Raw genomic sequence first — 17,896 nt, forward strand, 5'->3', positions numbered from 1 at the left:
AGTGGAGCCCACCACCCTGGACAGCCTCTACCCCAAAGACAAAATCTGAAAAAACAAGACAGGCAAAGGCTTTTTCCCCCAAGGTCATCCACAGAGTCCAGGTAGAACCAGGAGCTCCAAACAGAGATGTCTGAAGCTGTGTGGAATACTTGTTGGTTTTCTTCATGTTGTCTTTCCACCATAGCCTTCACAGTAGCACTAACAGTCAGATTATGAAGACATAAAAGAACTATTCACCCTTAACCCTCAAGCGCTTTAGAAAAGGAAGCAAGCAATTACCCACCTAGTGAGATTTAGCCAGAGGAAGTGACATGCACAAGATCACAGAGGAAACAGAGCAGGACTAGCACCCTGGGCTGCCAACTGCCAGCCCAGCATATCACCCGCTGGGCTACGCTGCTTCCCGCAGGGTGTGAGGCTTGAAGGAGAGGTCATTAAAGTCATGCTCAGAGGAGACACCAGAGAGTCAGAATTTACCCCCTTCTATTCAAATACAAGGTGTGCCGACCTTGTCTTACTGATACAAGCATCCAGCACTTTGCTCACAGTACAACCACCTCCACACTAGTGGTATCTGTAGCCCTTTCACGGCATTGGCTTCTAAGTGGACAGACACAGTTAAAGGAGTGCCAAAACTGTACATGGACAAATTTTTCAACCTACCCAATTTTTTTTTAAATTCTGAAATTTTGAATTCTTCACCTCCCAAAACTCTAACCCTCCTCCACCAGAAAACACAGAGAAAAAACCCCTGACAGTTTTTCCCCTAGGCTACATCCAGAGAGCTTTGCCAACAAAACTTGTGGCGCGTCCACATTGCAAATCCATTCTGTGGACAGTAAATCGACAGAACGTGGCACTTCTGTTGGCAGCATTCTGCCATCACTCCACAAGGCAAAACTCCTTTCTCAACAGTATCTACTGACAGAGACCCAGTGTGGACACCCTGGGGGCCCTCTGTCAACAGACAGGCCTTCCAGGACGCTGGCCAGCCCTATCTGCTGTGCTTCCCATGGGCCATTCTGTTGAGAGCATGGCTGGGCAGTCTGGCCGCTCACCGCTGACAGATCGGATCAACAGAGCAATCCGCTTTCATGTGCAGCCTGCGATCTGTCGACAGATGTTTTGTCAGACGATATCTTCTCACAGTAACTTCTGTCCACAGATCGCTGTAGTGTAGATGTAGCCTCAGAGGGAGGAAAAGAGAATAAAGTAAAGAGACGCATGAAAAATACCTGTCCTATCGCTCAATACCTAGCTCAGCAAGTGCCCAGAGACCACGGCAATGAGGGGGTGGGGGAAAAAAAGAATCATAGGTGAAGACTCCTGCTCTTCCTTAAAGCATCAAATATGGGGAAATCCCCCCAACTTGGCACAGACGCAAAATGACCAAGCAAAATACTAGAAAAACAGGTTCATCGTTAGAAGAATTTCACCTGGATTGTGCAACTTCGCCTGACGTTTTTTTCTTTTTCTACACCTTGTGCTCCTTCTTTGTGAATAGATCTAGACAGCCGTGACCATCAGCCTTCAGCTTGGAATTTCAAAACCGCCTTCTGGTGCTCGCCTTAAACGATCGGTTCAGCCCTCCAAATTGCTCCTACAGTAGCCCACAGTCCTGTCTGATCCATGACAATCAGGCCAGAAGTTCTAAAAGAACTCAGCACACACAGTCAGAGGAAGTACCTATGTGAGACCTCCCTTCTCTGGTCTGTTGCCTCTATTCACTTGTCAGCTCTGCGAGGCCAAGACCATCTACAAGCCTCTTTGTACAGCGCCTTGCACACTGGGGCACCCAGTGGGGCTGACAGCCACCGCAGGCAATGTGGGAGGGGGGCCCAGCTCCATGCTCCCCCAGAAGGGGTGGAGCCAATAGTGGAAGGGGCATAGGGTTAAGGTTGGGGCATAAGTCAGTCAGCCCTTAGCGCTGCCCAGACTGAGGGCACTGGAGGCCTCTCCTCCTCCCTTAGAGCCACAGGAGCGTCCGAGTCACAGCACTTCAAAAGGGCCTGGGGCTCTGGGCACCACCGCTGCTACTTTGACAGCAGGTCAGACTCTGTGCCCCTTTGCAATGCCAAGCCCAGAGCAACTGCCCTCTCTGCTTTCCCTCTGTCGGGAGACCTGCTGCACTGCTGTTCCACAGTGGTTCAGGAGCCAAGCTAGCGATCAACATTACCCAAAGGAGCCAAAACAGCGTAGATGCATTCTTTCATTTACCATACCTAAGCAATTCTCATGGCAACAAGACTGACCAAACATCACTATTTTATCAATTGCAACTGGTTAAGAAGATGGTAAAAGCATCCTGATTGGTTAATCACTTGGATTGTTTAATGATTAAAATCCCACAGCATTTTAATATCAGGTGCTGCAAAGAGTTACAGGAGACAAATTAAAAAGCCATTTTGCAGCTCCCACACCTCAGTCTGAGTATTGCTGGCCGAGCGGCTACAACAACAGATTGGGAGTCACTCAGGAGACCGGAGTGTGGTGCTTGGTTCTGGCCTAGGAGGTAACTTTGGGCCAGTTACTTCCCCCCTCTGTGCCTCAGTTTCCCCAGGGGTTGCTACTGATGGTGCCGTCCTTTGTAAAACGTTTTGAGGTCTATTGACAAAAAGAGCTAGGTATCACTGACTAAAACAACCCAGGGCCAGATCTTCCAAAAGACCTCAGCTCCCATTTAATCACCCACATAAATACAGGTTAGACCTCTCTAGTCTGGCACTCTCTTGGCCGGCAATGTCTGTAATCTGGCATGATTTTAGTTAGCCGGACAAACACTTGCCATGGGTGTGGCCAAGTTTCCCACAGTCCCATAAAGTTTATCTACAGCCACCAGTCCTGGCTCTGAGAGTTCTGTGCTGTTATTTAGCTGTAATTTACCCCTCAATGTCTACCAAGAGCCCAGTAAGCAGCGGACGTGTTGGTCATGCTGCTAGGCAACACTGACCTCCCATGGAGCAGGGGAGTGGAGCTAGCCGGGGTTGGCTCTCTCCACTTCTCGCCACCACCGGTGAGTCGGCAGTGGGGAGGCACAGTCCCTGATGCCTCCCTGCCTCCTCCAGCCCCACACAGCTCATGCCTCTGCCACCCTGACTGCAATCTTCACGCCCACCCCAGCTATCTGCAAAACTTGTGCTGCATTCTGGGAAACCCGAGCAATTTTGAAAAAATGTGGCCCTCAATCCACCCACTGTCCTACCCAAAGTGGGAATTTCCACTCTGCAACGCAACATATCGGATGCGAACAAAACAACGCTCTGCAATGGCTTTTGCAGCAGGGTGTTGGGGGGGAGAGAAGACCTGAGAGGTAAACAGCCTAGTCAACAAAGTGGGTTGCACCCTGCCTTGCTTCCTGTTTGCTTTCGCAGCAGGCTGCTGTCACAGTCCTGAGACTGACCATCGGATTGTGCATGAGAGATGCCGCACTGAGACTAGATGCCAATATTCATCCTTGAACGGTCACACAGAGAATGGGGGCAGCAGCTTCTCTCTTCTCTAATCTAATGCTCCCTGGGCCACTTGATTGTCAGTGCTGCCCTAATCTATTATATGTATTGAAGGAGCATCTATCGGCTTCCCCCACTCCCCATCCAGGATCATGGCCCCATCGTGCTAGGTGCTGTATGTGCCAACACAGAAAAGACGGCCGTCGGTATAACTTGCCTCCTGCACTGCCATAACCTTTATGGTTTTCATGGCAACCTGGAATTTACTATTGTTACTCATTTGCATTGCTGTATTGTAATGTTCCTTCCCATCTGTTCCAGCCACAGGCAGATTTTTTCCATCCATGTGCGAAATAATTTTTTTATGTGTACCGAGGCATGAGTGAATGGGCACCACCCAGAGAAACTCAAAACCTAGCTGTGGGCAATAGTGTTTCCTGTAAGTTGAGTGATTGAGAAGCCACTCAGGAGAGTTTCAAATGCCACTCAGCTGATTAGCAGAGCACCCACAGCCCATTGTGTGTGTTCCAACTGGTGGTGAACATCAGCCTATGTCTTGATGCATGTAACAAAATGTATTCTGCTCATAGATGGAAAAAAAATTAGAGGGAACATTGGTGGGCACTCTGCTAATCAGCTGGGCAGCATTTGAACTTCTCCTGAGCAGCGACACAAGCTTACTTCAGTGACTAGGAACTATGGATCAAGATCCCCTGGTGCTAGGCACTGTATATACACATTTCAAAAAGACAGTCCCTGCCCCTAGCAGCTGACAGTTCAAGAATCAGACCAACTATGTCTCCCATTCAGGGTTCCCTCATTTTTCCCATCCATGGGTAGAACAAATTTTGTTATGTGCACCAAGACAGACACATGTGCACCACCAGTAACATCCTTTGCTGCCAGCTGTGGGCGCTCTGCTGATCAGATGGGCAGCACCTGAACCTCTCCCAGGTGGCCACCCAAGCACTCAGCTTACAGGGAACACATCTCCCATTCTGTGCTTATTTTCCCCCACAACACCCCAGAGGCTGGGGGACTCCTGCAGCAATCAAATCTAGGTTTTGACAGAACTACCCCCTGTGCAGCGGCCAGTTCCCAGGATAGGGGGTGTAAACCACCCTCACAGTAAAGCCAACACAATGGTGCTGCAAGGGCTCCCACTGAAGTTAGGTCTTTCTAAACACCCTTGTCCCTGAGCTATTTAACATCTTAAAGTGGCAGCACTCCTCTTTCTGTGGATGTCAGGATGCCTGTTTCTAGCTGGAGTAGGGAGAACATTAAGCTGTAGACACCTCTCAACTTTCTTATCTGCATGGCCTGGCTTCTGTTCCTTTGCAGGCACCATGGTCCAACACCTACTACGTGGGCCCAGAACTTGGGAGACTGAAAATCTGTGCCTGGTTCTGCCACTGTCCTACTTTAAGCAAGTCCCTTCCCTGCTGGTTGCCTCAGTTTCCCCAACCCACCTTTTGCCTGGGTGGTCTATTTAGCCTGCAAGCTCTTGTAGGACTGTCTCTCGCTACATGCCTGTGCAGCACCTAGTACAACTGGGCCTCGATCCCAGTGTTTAATACAAGCGTCTAAGAACGAACGAACAAACAAACAAACAAACAAAAACAAACACACACACACACACCCCACACACACCCCCACACACTCACTCCTGAAGGTCTATGTCAGGGGCATTACGAGCAAGAATAATTAAACCTCCACCTTAAAAAAAAAAAACACTGATGCAACAAAAGCAGAGGGTGACTATAGATAAGGAAGCAGACTGGAGCCGGAGCTCTGAGTACAGGGCAGTCTCTCTGCAAGTTGGTCTGGGGGAGCGGGGGGGACAGGACGGGACTCAGAGAGGGCTGGTGGTGTGGTTGCCACTGGAGAGTCATCCAAGCTTCCGAACAAAACCCAGAAAAAACCCTAACTTGGCTGGGCTGGTCCGCTAAAGCAATGCCTGTTTTGTTTTTTGTTAAAAAAAGAAGTTGCTAATTTTAAACTCCCCAGTGGAAAGAGTGAGAGGTACTTACAGGAGACAGGATGGCTGCGTCCTTTTCCACGTAGGCTCAGCCCTGGCCGCCTGAAAGGAAGCTCTGAGGACAAGGCAGCCAGTCCCAGCCCTGCAGGAAAGCCGTCTTCTGTCCCGGTTCCCCCCTCCTACCCTCGCCAGCGCCTGAACAACTGTCCCCAATCTGTCACTGACAGCACCATGGAGGGAACGCACTGGCCCTCCCACTCCCTCTTCCCAAACGCTGGCCTAAAGTGACAGAGAGAACTCGGCCTGTCTAAAGGGCAGAGACAGATGTAAAACTAGAGGGAGGTGGTAAAGCGTGGGGGGAAGGGGAGGTTGGGAGAAGCCAAAGCAGCCTGCCTGGAAACAGCTGTTGAAAACAGCTACTCGCTTTGCTTCCTTTGCAACCAAAGGAGCAGTGACCACAGCGGGTGGGGTGGGGGACCTGTGAAATCAGCACTCCCCAGCTGTCCAAACCACAAGGCAGTCGAACGCTACTTGGACCAAAACCCCTCCAACTAGCCACACTCACCTCCCCTGCACTTTCAGGCATTGTGATCCCGCTGGGCTCTGTAGACCAGCCTGCTGCTTGGCTAGCTCGGGGAGCCTGTGATGGAAAGGGAACTAGTACATAAACACCCAGGGCTGGGCTCTTCCACTGCACTGCATGGCGGGTGGTCGCTTGCACCAGCTGCTCAGAGAGAACAGGAGCATTTGGCCCTGGGGTAAATAGTTGTGAGAGATACAGACGCAGGGGGCCCAAGCCAGGGGTGATCTGCTCCCTGGGGACTATTCATATGTGTGTGTGTTGCAGACTTGCACAGGGAGACTCGCCGAGGATGGGCCCACACACTAGAGTTAGACAGCGTTCACTACCCTGGTGCAGTTAAAGTGATTTGATGCACTGGTGTGGACACTGTTGTACCAGTGTAAAGGCGCCTTATCCCAGGTTAGCTTACTCCCCTTCCCATACAGGCAGAGCTAAATCAACGTAAACACCAGGGTCAGCAACCCCTGGCATGGGTGCCAAGAGGGAAACACAAGCTGATTTTCACTGGCATGCGAGGCGGGAGCTCAGCCCCACCCCTCCTCCCCTGTGCATCTGGGAGCTTGCTCAAAGCCAGGCGGATTAACAAAAGACCAGCTAATGCTACCAACCATCCCCCATCTGGGAAAGCTCCGCCTCTGAATTTATTTATTAATGAAACTGTTGTAAGGAGGATTATTAGTGACTTTTAAAAGTATCACCAACACTTGGATCATATGTAGAGGTCAAAAGGTCAAATTTCGGCACACCACCTCGGAAAGGTTGCTGACCCCCGATATGCGCTTTTATATGACTAGAACTGCATCCACCCTAGCACAGAAGTCTGGTTAATATAGGAAACCCTGGAGGTGTAGACCAGGGCTTAGGCGGTAAAGCTTCTGATGAAGATGTTCTGAGAGGCAGTTTCCTGGGAAAGAACATCTCCTTCCATGGTTTGAAAACAGATCTGTCAGTCTCAGAACACCAAGTGGCAAAGGACGCATCGGAAGGACAAAATTCGCCCTATGCTACTTAGTGACAGAAGCGAAGTCTTGGGGTTAGCGCATAGGGGCTGGACATCAGGGTTCCTAGATTCTCAGTCTGATTTCCAGAAGAGGGGATGTCCTAAGGTTTGGGAGCAGTGTTCCCTGTAAGCTGAGCACCTGGGTGGCCACCCAGCAGACATTCAGGTGCCGCCCCACCGGTTAGAAGAGCGTCCATGGATGCTTGTAGCGTGTGTTTCTCTTGGTGGTATGCAGCCACACATGCCTTGGTGCACATAACAAAATTTATTCAGCCCAGCGATGTTAAAAATTAGAGGGAACCCAGATTAAGAGGTCTGTGAGTCAGGACTCCTGAGTTCTATTGCCAGTGCCGGGAGAACAGTATGGGCTTCTAGCTGGAGAAGGCGTGGCTGGCACATCAGGATTCCTGGGTTCTGTGCCTAGATGGACCTCTGATTTGCTGTGCAATGTCTGGTAACCTACTTTGCCTGTCTAAAGTGAATCAGTTTCCCCATCTATGAAATGGGGATTTCTGGGCTTTACCAGTGAGGAATCTTTCTGAACACAGACGACTATATTGCCTCTTACACCGAAGAGCAACGCATTGCCCACATCACTATGGGTTTTGGTGGGCAAAGTCTTTTTTCATGGAAAGACTGGGAAACTTTAGTTTAAAAAATGAGATTTTTTTCCAATGAAAATTGCCATTTTTGACAAAAAGCCATTTCTCATTGAAAGAGCACTTTCCACGAGGCCCGTGAAAAGAGCCCAATATCAGTTTATTTGGGGGGAGTGCCGGGGGGGAACGCCACATGGTTTTCTTGGTTTCAACCCATGATTTCTGGACACCTGTGAGCTGGCAATGCTGTATTATATTTGCACCACAGTAGCATCTAGTGGCCTCACCAGCTCTCCGATTGTTGTGCTGGATGCCAGACACACAGATAAGAGGCAGCCCCGGCTCCAAAAAATTTATGGGACACTGAGGCATGGAGAACACAAATAACATGACCAAGGCTGCATGGAGACTCTGTTGCAGAGTAGGGAATTTACTCCAGGGCTCCTTAGTTTTAAGGTAGAAGTTTAAGCATCAGGCCTTTATTTTCAACTCTATCCACCTTTTCAACCCTGGGAAACAACTTCCCAACTAGGGCATAATCAAACCAGGAATCCATTCAAACTAGAGGTGGCCTCAAATATGGATCTAACTGCCCCAGTGTTTGGGAATGGGAGGATGAGGGGAGATGGTTTGACTAGGATCTATGGCCTGGTGCGACAGATTTTAGGGGTACTGACACCCACTGTGCCATATGACTCCAATGGCTGCTCAGTGCTTTGGAAAATTCAGGCTCGGGGTGCACAATTTAGAAGAGAAGCTCATTCAGAGCATGTCTACACTCCCAAGTTTTGTCACCAAAAACTGCCCTTTGGCAGCAAACAGCCAGAGCATTCTCGCTGCAATGGGACTTTTGTTGGAAGAAAGACCCAGTTGTGGCAACTAAAAACTTGCACCGCTATGAGAGGCTTTTCTTCTTTCCCTCACCCCTTTATTGTCCGCAAAGAGCCAGTGTAGACTCTAGTCTATGTTTTGTTGACAGAACTGGCCTGCACCACTATCCCACAATGCCCTGCCCTGATGGCTCTGCTCTATGTTTTGATCTCTGCTGCCTTGCAGGAATGCACCCCTCCCCTTTCCAAGCTCTGAGATGTAGCTGACAGCTGAGTGAACTGCTCCCTTTGGAGAACAGACAGAGTAAATCTTTGGCGTGCCCGTTCTGCACTGCACCGGGAACACAGCAGAGGCGAACAGCTGCTGCCAGGGGAGGGCAACAGGCTGCTGGGCTGCTATGACATCCCTCAGCACTGAGAGCCCACAAGGCTACTCACGCTACTGCTCCCGACAGCTGAGGAGGCTGTGGGAGAACCAGGAGGGAGTTCCAAGACACACAGGGATGAGCTCCACCTTCCCACAACACTGCCCTGCGGGACACATGCCCACCACGCATCGCTCCCACTGTCGGTGACGGTGCCCCCGGCGTGGACATGTCGTCGACAGAGGGAAAAAGCGTGAACGCCCTCTGGCGAGTTTTCTTTTGTCAACGTTTAGGTATCGACAGAAGTTTGTCAAACACCACTTGGTAGTATCAACATACCCTCACTGAGCCTTGTTCCCAGGCAGGCACAGCCAAAAAGCATAAGCCTGGCAGATGAAACACAGGCTATTACCAGGCACGTGATTTACCCGAGCTCAACTGCAGCAGGACGGTACTGCGGGTGCTGGGATTCGCAAACATCAATTCAAGGAAGGTCACTGTCCCGGAGAGCCTTTCTGCACCAGAAGTGGTCCGGTACAGAATGCAGCAGAGGTTTTCTTGGCGTACCTCAAACTACGTTGGACACAGGAACCCAAAGTGCCTATTGATCATGGACTGCAGTGCTGTTCGTTACAGGACAAGAGGACGTGGCCGTGCCGGTTTTAAATCTCCCCGGTGTTGATTGCCACATACTTCGGAGGCTGGGTCAATAATGCATTTATGTAATTGCTCAACTCCTAGTCCAGGCTGGCTCGAGCAACAAAGGGGATGAGTTTCAAAGCAGCACTTTTTAAAAGTCCTCCTCCGCTCTCACACCTGATGCATCCATCCACTAAGTGGGCAATTCCATAGTCTTGGAATAACTGATAAACCCCCTTGATCTCATAAAAAACAAAGCATATCAGCCACTAGTCCTGGACTATGTTCCTTCCAATCTTTTCCATCCATGTACAGATTGTATTTGTGCATGTGTGGAATAAATTTTATGTGCACCAAGGTGTGTGTGAATGTGCACCACAAGCAAAAATAGAAACCTAGCTGTGGGCGTTCTGCTAATCAGCTGGATGGCATCTGACTCTCTTCTGGGCAGCCACCCAAGCACCCAGCTTACATGGGAATGCTGCCCCCAGGGTTTTCTGTCCTACAAATAAAAATATGTCTGGGTACCCTGCAAGAATATCAGTGTCCTCCAAAGAGTACTACTTTGTACCTGAAGGCCTGGCCTACACTCGAACAGTTACACCAGCAAGCTAGGTTGGTAGGCAGGGTGAATTTATACCAATATTACTTTAGCCATGAAAATCCTAGTGTGGACCTAGTAACTAGACTGTAAACCTATATACTCAGCTGTTCCGAAGCAGCATGAGCTAAACCAGAATAAGCACGTTTATTCCAGTGTAACTGCATCCGCACAACAAGTGGGTTATTGGTTTAATTTCATCAGTCTGGTGAAACTAGCAAAACTTTCTACTGGTTAAACCTCTCTAGTCCAGCACCCTTGGGACCTGACGGGTGCCAGGCAAGAGAGAATTTGCCAGACAACAGGAAGTCAATATTGTCTAGCAGCATTACCAACACTTCCACTGCTTACTGGGCTCTTAGAAGACACTTAGGGATAAATCATAGTTAAACAACAGCACAGAACATAGAAAGCTGGGATAGCTGGCTGGAAACAAACTTTATGGGACCATAGGAAACTTGGCCACTCCCATAAGCGGACAACTGGCTAACTAAAATCATGCCAGATTTACAGAGAGTTCCAGATTAGAGAGGTTCAACCTGGAATGTCAACATGCTCTGTAGAGGAACTAGAAATGTGCAGATCGGGTGGTGTGTTGGAACAATTTTTAACACAGGGATGCTGAAGAGTGTTCCCTCTAATTTCTTCCATTCATGGGCAGAATACATTTTGTTACAGGCAACAAGGCACGTACAGATGTGTGCCATGGATAGAAACACGTGCTGCCGAACATGGGTGGCTCTGGGCGCTCTGCTAATCAGCTGGGTGACACCTGACTCTCTCACGGGGAACACCGATGTTGAGAGCCCCTGAAACAAACTATAAACTGCATGTAAGGGAAAACCCTCCCAAGCCAAGGGGTATGACAGCCCCCTCCCTGTCCACACCCCTCATTCCAAGACGTATGGATTCCACTACAAAAAGTGAAAGAATGGTCGGGGGGATAAGGAATAGGATGGAGGAGCTGGGTTCATTTCCTGGCTCTATTACGCACGCTCTCTGCACCCTTAGTGCCTGTGTAACTCCAACAGGAGCCAGACCCCTGCACACCTTTGTGAAGCGAGAGGTACAGCTACGCACCGTGACACAGCACAGGCACTGCGGTTTGCACCACTCTCCCTTCCTGCACCGACAGAAGGATATTTTGGTCAACGTCGTTAACTGACCCCTCTGTGTGGTGACAGCACCTAGGTCAGCGGGAGAATTCCTCGGTCAACCTTGCCATATTTGCGCTAGTGGTTAGAGCAATCTAAGTCACATGAGGCGCAAAATTTTTCACAGCCCTGAACACTGCAGTTAGGTCAATGTCAGTTTTAAGGGTGGACCACGTCTGGACTTTAATGCGTAAAAGACATTGAGGCCCTAAAACTCCTCTGATGTGACAAAGTGGGGTGTGTAAGGATTTTATTTCCCTAGTTAAATTGCATGTGTTCCCCTCGAACCTGCAGTAATCAGAGATACAGCATCAGTGCATAGTGGTGAGGAGAGTTTCAGTGTGATGACTTCTGACAGGTAACACAATGGCCCTCCCTGGCCTTTGTAATGCGTGGAAACAGGTGACACCTTTCTTCTCTGGGAAAGGGGACAAAGGCGGGAGGAGGGGCCTGGCTGGTTTGAATTAGAACCCAGCAGTTGACAGGCAGTCTCGTCCGGCTGGAGAGGGAGGAAGGGGGAGAGGGCCCTGGTTCAGGGTCCCCTCTCTGCAGAATGGGTTGTATTCACTGCTTCTGGTTTCTGTGCTGGCAAGGGTGTTCTACACAGCGTCCCTGTCACCCCTTAACCCTTCCATTCTCCCAGCTGAATGCTACTCACATCTGACTGCGGATGGGGTGCAGGGCCTGGGGACCTGCTCTCTCTGAGACAACTACGCTGAAAATTAGGTTGATATACCTACATCACTCAAGGGTGTGAAAAACCCACACCCTGTGCCCCAGTTAAGCTGACCCATCCCCTGTGTAGATGCAGCTAGGCTGAGGGAATAGTTCTCCGATTGACCTAACTCCTGTTAGCTGGGGAGGCAGATTACCAACCATGAAAGAAAAACTCCTTCTGTCGCAGTAGAAAGCCTTAGCACTATAGCATCAGAGTGGCAGCACTGAAGGGCTGTGGCAGTGTCTCTCTCTCAGTGCAGACATCCCCTTAGATCGTAAACTCTTGAGGGTAGGAAAGTCATGTGTGTGTGTGTCTCTGTGCAGCACCTAACCCTCATCTCCCCAGATGCCGTATGTTCCCTTTAAATCATTTCCATCCCTGTGTGGAATTTTTCCATCCTTGGGCAGAATAATTTTTTATGTGCACCGAGGCCTGGGTGAACGTGCACCACTGGTAAAAACAAGAACCAAACAGTAGACATTCTGCTTGTCAGCTGGGTGGCATTTTAATCACTTCTGAGAAGCTGCACCAGCGCCCAGCTTCCAGGGAACGCTGCTGAGGCCTTTATGCACTTCTGTAACAAATAATAGTTATAAACACTAAGATCCAGCTGATCTTCCCTCTAGGGAGATTCTGTGGGATCTTGCACTGATGTCACAGTGGCATAGCTCCGTGTTTTATGCCAGAGTCATTGGGATCCAATTAAGCCCTTAATCTTGACCTTGCAAGGGAACGGCAATGACCTCATTACGTCTTTTCCATGTACAGCCATTATGAACACGAATATCATCTGCCCCCAATCCAATATTAAAGAGCCACCTTGGTGCTCTTCTAAACACCCAGCAAAACTTGCTAGCTCAGCAGAGAAAATATGCCCCCAGGCCCCTTTTGGAGAGCTGGTGTTGGATTATTTTTAAAATCTTCCCTTGTATTGATTTTAATATCAACTACAGAATATACATTACATGAAACCATAGAACCCTCATAAAATGGTTACCCAGCCTTGTCTCTGGCCACAACCTCATTACAGACAATGGAGATACAAACATTTACTGTAACAGCAATAAACAGGGAAACCAGTTCTAAAAAAAAAAAAAAAGAAGCACCCTTTCTTCAATTGTTCCGACATCCCCCCCACCCCCGCTAATGCCATCAGTAGTCCTCATTTCCGGGGAAGGGAAGGAGATAGGGACAGGATAAGAGGCTTTTCACACTTGTAATTCAGATTCATGAGGGATAAATCTAAACATACAGTCTGTTTTCATGGGAAGGTAAGGTTGTCTAATGGTTAGAACAGTAGACAGGGAGTTAGGAAACCTAGGTTTTGCACCCAAGTTTGCCACCTAGTCTCTATGTGGTCATGGGAAATTCATCACTGCATTCATTTGTGCCTCTTTTTCCCCACCTATAAAAGGGGGATGTACTTAACTAGCTCTCAGGCTTGTAACAAATGTTTGCGGAGTACTTCGAAAGCCTCAGATGAGAGGCCTTCACAGAAAGGCAAAGAATTATTTCACAGATAAATAGATGCTCCGAGAGTCCTCTCTTCTACCCAATAACTTCACGATCGCTCCCCTTACACAGACACCTGGGGCATGACTGCTATATGTCAGGGGTCAGCGACCTTTCCCAGGCAGCGTGCTGAACTGTGACCTTCTGACCAATCTGTACAGTCTGAGTGCTGGTGATACTTTAAGTCACTAATAGTCCTACTTACAACAGCTTCATTGATAAGTAAATTCAGAGGCAGAGTTTTACCAGTTAGGTGGTGGTTGGCAGCATTAGCTGGTCTTTTGTTAATCCACAGGCAGCCTGGCTTTGAGCAAGCTCCTGGCTGCATGGAGGTGGAGGGGCGGGGCTGAGCTCCCGCCTCAGGTTCAGATGAAAATCAGCTTGTGTGCCACTCTTGACACCTGTGCCAGGAGCTGCTGACACCAGCCACAAAGCAGCTGTAGTGTAAACAGGAATTCAGGCCTTGGTGCTAAGAGGCACGCGATTCCCAGCTGAAGTCATTCCATCTAGCTGTGCTGTCTTCAGTGGAGCTGCAGCTGATTTACACCAGTTCAGGATCTGGACCTGCAGTATGTCTAATCAGCACTGCTCCCGGACCCCTGCAAGCTGGCACAGCAGACAAGCATGTTTTATGGCCATGCCTGAATTCTTCCATTAACAAGCCCAGCCATTACAGCACAATCTGCTCTCCTTGCTTTCTTTGTTTATTGCAGTGTTTTTTGCCACGGGAAATCTACCATCTTGTGACAGGACGTATACGTATCCCATGCCAACTGCGGCTGGCAGAATAAAGGTTTGTAGACATCCACCCAGTAATTCTTGTGGGACCCTTTGGCTAGCTACTGAACTTTTAAGTGAGCGTCTTTCCCAAAACCCACACACATCGGAGAGCCTTGTTGTGACAAGACCTAAGGATCCATGTCCTTCTTCAAGATGCGTATCCACTTAAACCCAAGCAGAATGGATGAAAAATACCACCAAACCTCAAAGGGGCACAGGGATAACACCGTCAGATAGGGCTGTGACTTTCTACCAAAATAATCTTATCAGTACAATCCTACTATGGAGACAGCTGTGTCAGTATGAAGGTGCCTTACACTAGTAGAGAAGTAGTAGTAGTAGGACTAGTAGCTGTCCTTTAGAGAACAGCTGTTCCAGTACATGCACTTTTATACCAGTATAAGTGCTTCATATCACTTTATCTATATAGCTGTAAAATGATACAACTTTCCACAGAACCATAGAAATATAGGGCTGGAAGAGACCTCAAGATGTTATCCAGGCCAGTGTTTCAACTTTTTTGGTCCCAGGGACCTGCTGCTGCTTTCCTACACTGTGTCAGGGAGATCTCAGGGACTGGCACCGGTCCATGGACCAGTAATTTTGGGTATGTCTTCACCTAGTGGGAACACGTGAAACAGAGCTGTCAGGGGTCAACAGCCAACCCCTGTATGCCACAATCTTGTGAGGAGTAAGGAAGGTCGACGGGAGAGTTTCTGCCTTCGACCTCCCTCAGTGAGGGCAGCCAGGTAAGTTGACTGTAGGAAAGTCGATTCCAACTACTGAGCTCAAACTAGCTACAAGCATAAAGGGAAACAAGAAGGCTTTTTACAAATACATTGGTAACAAGAGGAAGACCAAGGAGAGGGTAGGGCCATTGGTCAGTGAGGAGGGAGGAACAGTAACAGGGAATTTGGAAATGGCAGAGATGTTTAATGATTTCTTTGTTTCGGTCTTCACTGAGAAATCTGAAGGAATGCCTGACATAGAGAATGCTAGTGAAAAAGGGGTAGGTTTAGAAGTTGAAATAGGAAAAGAACAAATTAAAATTTACTTAGAGAAATTAGATGTCTGCAAATCACCAGGGCCTGATGAAATGCATCCTAGAATCCTCAAGGAGCTGATAATAGAGGTATCTGAGCCTTTAGCAATCATTTTTGGTAAATCGTGGGAGACGGGAGAGATTCCAAAAGACTGGAAAAGGGCAAATATAGTACCCATTTATAAAAAGGGGAACAAGAATAACCCGGGAAACTACAGGCCAGTCAGCTTAACTTCGCTGCCAGGAAAGATAATGGAGCAGGTAATTAAAGAAATCATCTGCAAGCAATTGGAAGGTGGTAAGGTGCTAGGGAACAGCCAGCATGGTTTTGTTAAAAACAGATCATGTCAAACCAATCTGATAGCTTTCTTTGATGGAATAACGAGTCTTGTGGATAAGGGAGAAGCGGTGGATGTGGTATACCTAGACTTCAGTAAAGCATTTGACACAGTCTCACATAATATACTTATCAATAAACTACACAAATACAACTTAGATGGGGCTACTATAAGGTGGGTGAACAACTGGCTGGATAACTGTACCCAAAGAGTAGTTATTAACGGTTTTCAATCCTGCTGGAAAAGTATAACTAGTGGGGTTCCGCAGGGGTCTGTTTTAGGACCGGTTCTGTTCAATATCTTCATTAACGATTTAGATATTGACATAGAAAGTACACTTATTAAGTCTGCAGATGATACCAAGCTGGGAGGGGTTGCAACTTCTTTGGAGGATAGGGTCATAATTCAAAAGGATCTAGATAAACTGGAGAAATGGGCTGAGGTAAACAGGATGAGGTTTAATAAGGACAAATGCAAAGTGCTCCACTTAGGAAGGAACAATCAGTGTCACACATACAGAATGGGAAAGGACTGCCTAGGAATGAGTACAGCAGAGAGGGATCTAGGGGTTATAGTGGACCACAAGCTAAATATAAGTCAACAGTGTGATGCTGTTGCGAAAAAGGCAAACATGATTCTGGGATGCATTAACAGGTGTGTTGTGAACAAGACACGAGAAGTCATTCTCCCGCTCTACTCTGCGCTGGTTAGGCCTCAGCTGGAGTAGTGTGTCCAGTTCTGGGCACCGCAGTTCAGGAAGGATGTGGAGAAATTGGAGAGGGTCCAGAGGGGAGCAACGAGAATGATCAAAGGTCTAGAGAACATGACCTATGAAGAAAGGCTGAAAGAATTGGGCTTGTTTAGTTTGGAAAACGGAAGATTGAGGGGGGACATGATAGCAGTTTTCACGTATCTAAAAGGGTGTCATAAGGCAGAGGGAGGGAACTTGTTCTTCCTTGCCTCTGACAATAGAACAAGAGGCAATGGACTGAAATTGCAGCAGGGGAGGTTCAGGCTGGACATTAGGAAAAAGTTTCTAACTGTCAGGGTGATCAAACACTGGAACGAATTGCCAAGGGAGGTGGTAGAATCTCCATCACTGGAGATATTTCAGAAGAGGTTAGATAGACGGGCTTTCAGGGATGGTCTAGAAAGTGCTTGGTCCTGCCATGAGGGAAGGGGGCTCGACTCGATGGCCTCTCGAGGTCCCTTCCAGTCGTACTCTTCTATGATTCTATACTTAATTTCTGTTGCTGGAACTGCGTATCTACAATAAGATCTAGTGTAGACCTGAGACCGTCCCTTTGCACTAAGGCAGGATTAACTATGACTAGACTATCCCTGACAGATGCTTGTTTCACCAGTTCCTAAAATACCTCCACTGATGAGGAATCTATAGCTTCCCCCTCACAGTAACTGCTCCAGCTGAGACCACATCAACGCTCATAGAGCAAGACAATTATGGCCAGTGTCTTACATAGGATGTTCCCGTTAATACACCCCAGAATGCCTTTCTTACAGCAGCAGCACACACTGTTGACTCACATTCAATTTTCAAGCCACTGCAATTCCAAGATCCTTTTTGGCAGCTCTGCCACCAACCCGGTTATTTCCCGTTGTGTATGATGGATTTGATTTTTCCCTCCTACACAGAGTGCTTTCCCTTATCCTTACCGAATTCAGACCCCTTCTCCAATTTATCACAGTTATTGTAAGTTCCTATCCTGTACACAAAGTGCTTGCAACCCCTCACAATATTTACGGATGGCTCCAGGCTGTAAGTGTTCGCTGCACTCTCTCCTCCACTTGTTAATGCAGAGACTGAATAATGCTGGACCCAGGGTGCAGCCTGTGAGACCCCACTTGAAATATCCTCTGTCTGAGCACGTGTGATAAATTGGAGGTGGTCTGAATTTGATCAGATGGAATTTGGATGACAAGGATTTTTTTACTTGCTGCCCACCTGGGCTAGATTCAAACCAGTAATTTAGAGCAGGGGTGAGCAAAGTGGGGTCAGGAGCCCACAGGCAGGAGCATGAAATTTCGTAAGAGGGTCACAGCACGACCAGCTGCTGGGTCTGAGGTTAACCCATCTCATCAGAAATTCTGAAATATGTTACTGTTTTTTATGTCTGTGTATTTAATATACTGATTAACAAAGTAACAGAGAGAGAGCTGTGCTAGTCTATATACTATCAAAACAACAAAACAGGCCAGTAGCACTTTAAAGACTAACAAAATAATTTATTAGGTGATGAGCTTTCGTGGGACAGACCCACTTCTTCAGATCATAGCCACACCAGAACAG

General features: G+C 48.2%; 1 protein-coding gene across 9 annotated transcripts in view; it reads right to left on the reverse strand.

Annotated features, from left to right (window-relative positions):
* Nucleotides 1-17,896, reverse strand: part of MEF2D (myocyte enhancer factor 2D) — a 219,263-nt gene that overhangs the window by 131,198 nt on the left and 70,169 nt on the right. Inside the window, exon 1 of one of the 9 annotated variants that reach the window (XM_074980966.1) lies at nt 5,480-5,612. The exons of the other annotated variants lie outside the window; for them this stretch is intronic. The gene's annotated coding sequence lies outside the window, so the exon portion shown is untranslated. Of the gene's footprint in view, nt 1-5,479; nt 5,613-17,896 lie in introns of those variants that run through there. 9 annotated transcript variants of the gene reach the window in all.

Source organism: Carettochelys insculpta, chromosome 30, assembly GCF_033958435.1.
Source record: "Carettochelys insculpta isolate YL-2023 chromosome 30, ASM3395843v1, whole genome shotgun sequence".
Classification (NCBI taxonomy): Eukaryota; Metazoa; Chordata; order Testudines; family Carettochelyidae; genus Carettochelys; species Carettochelys insculpta.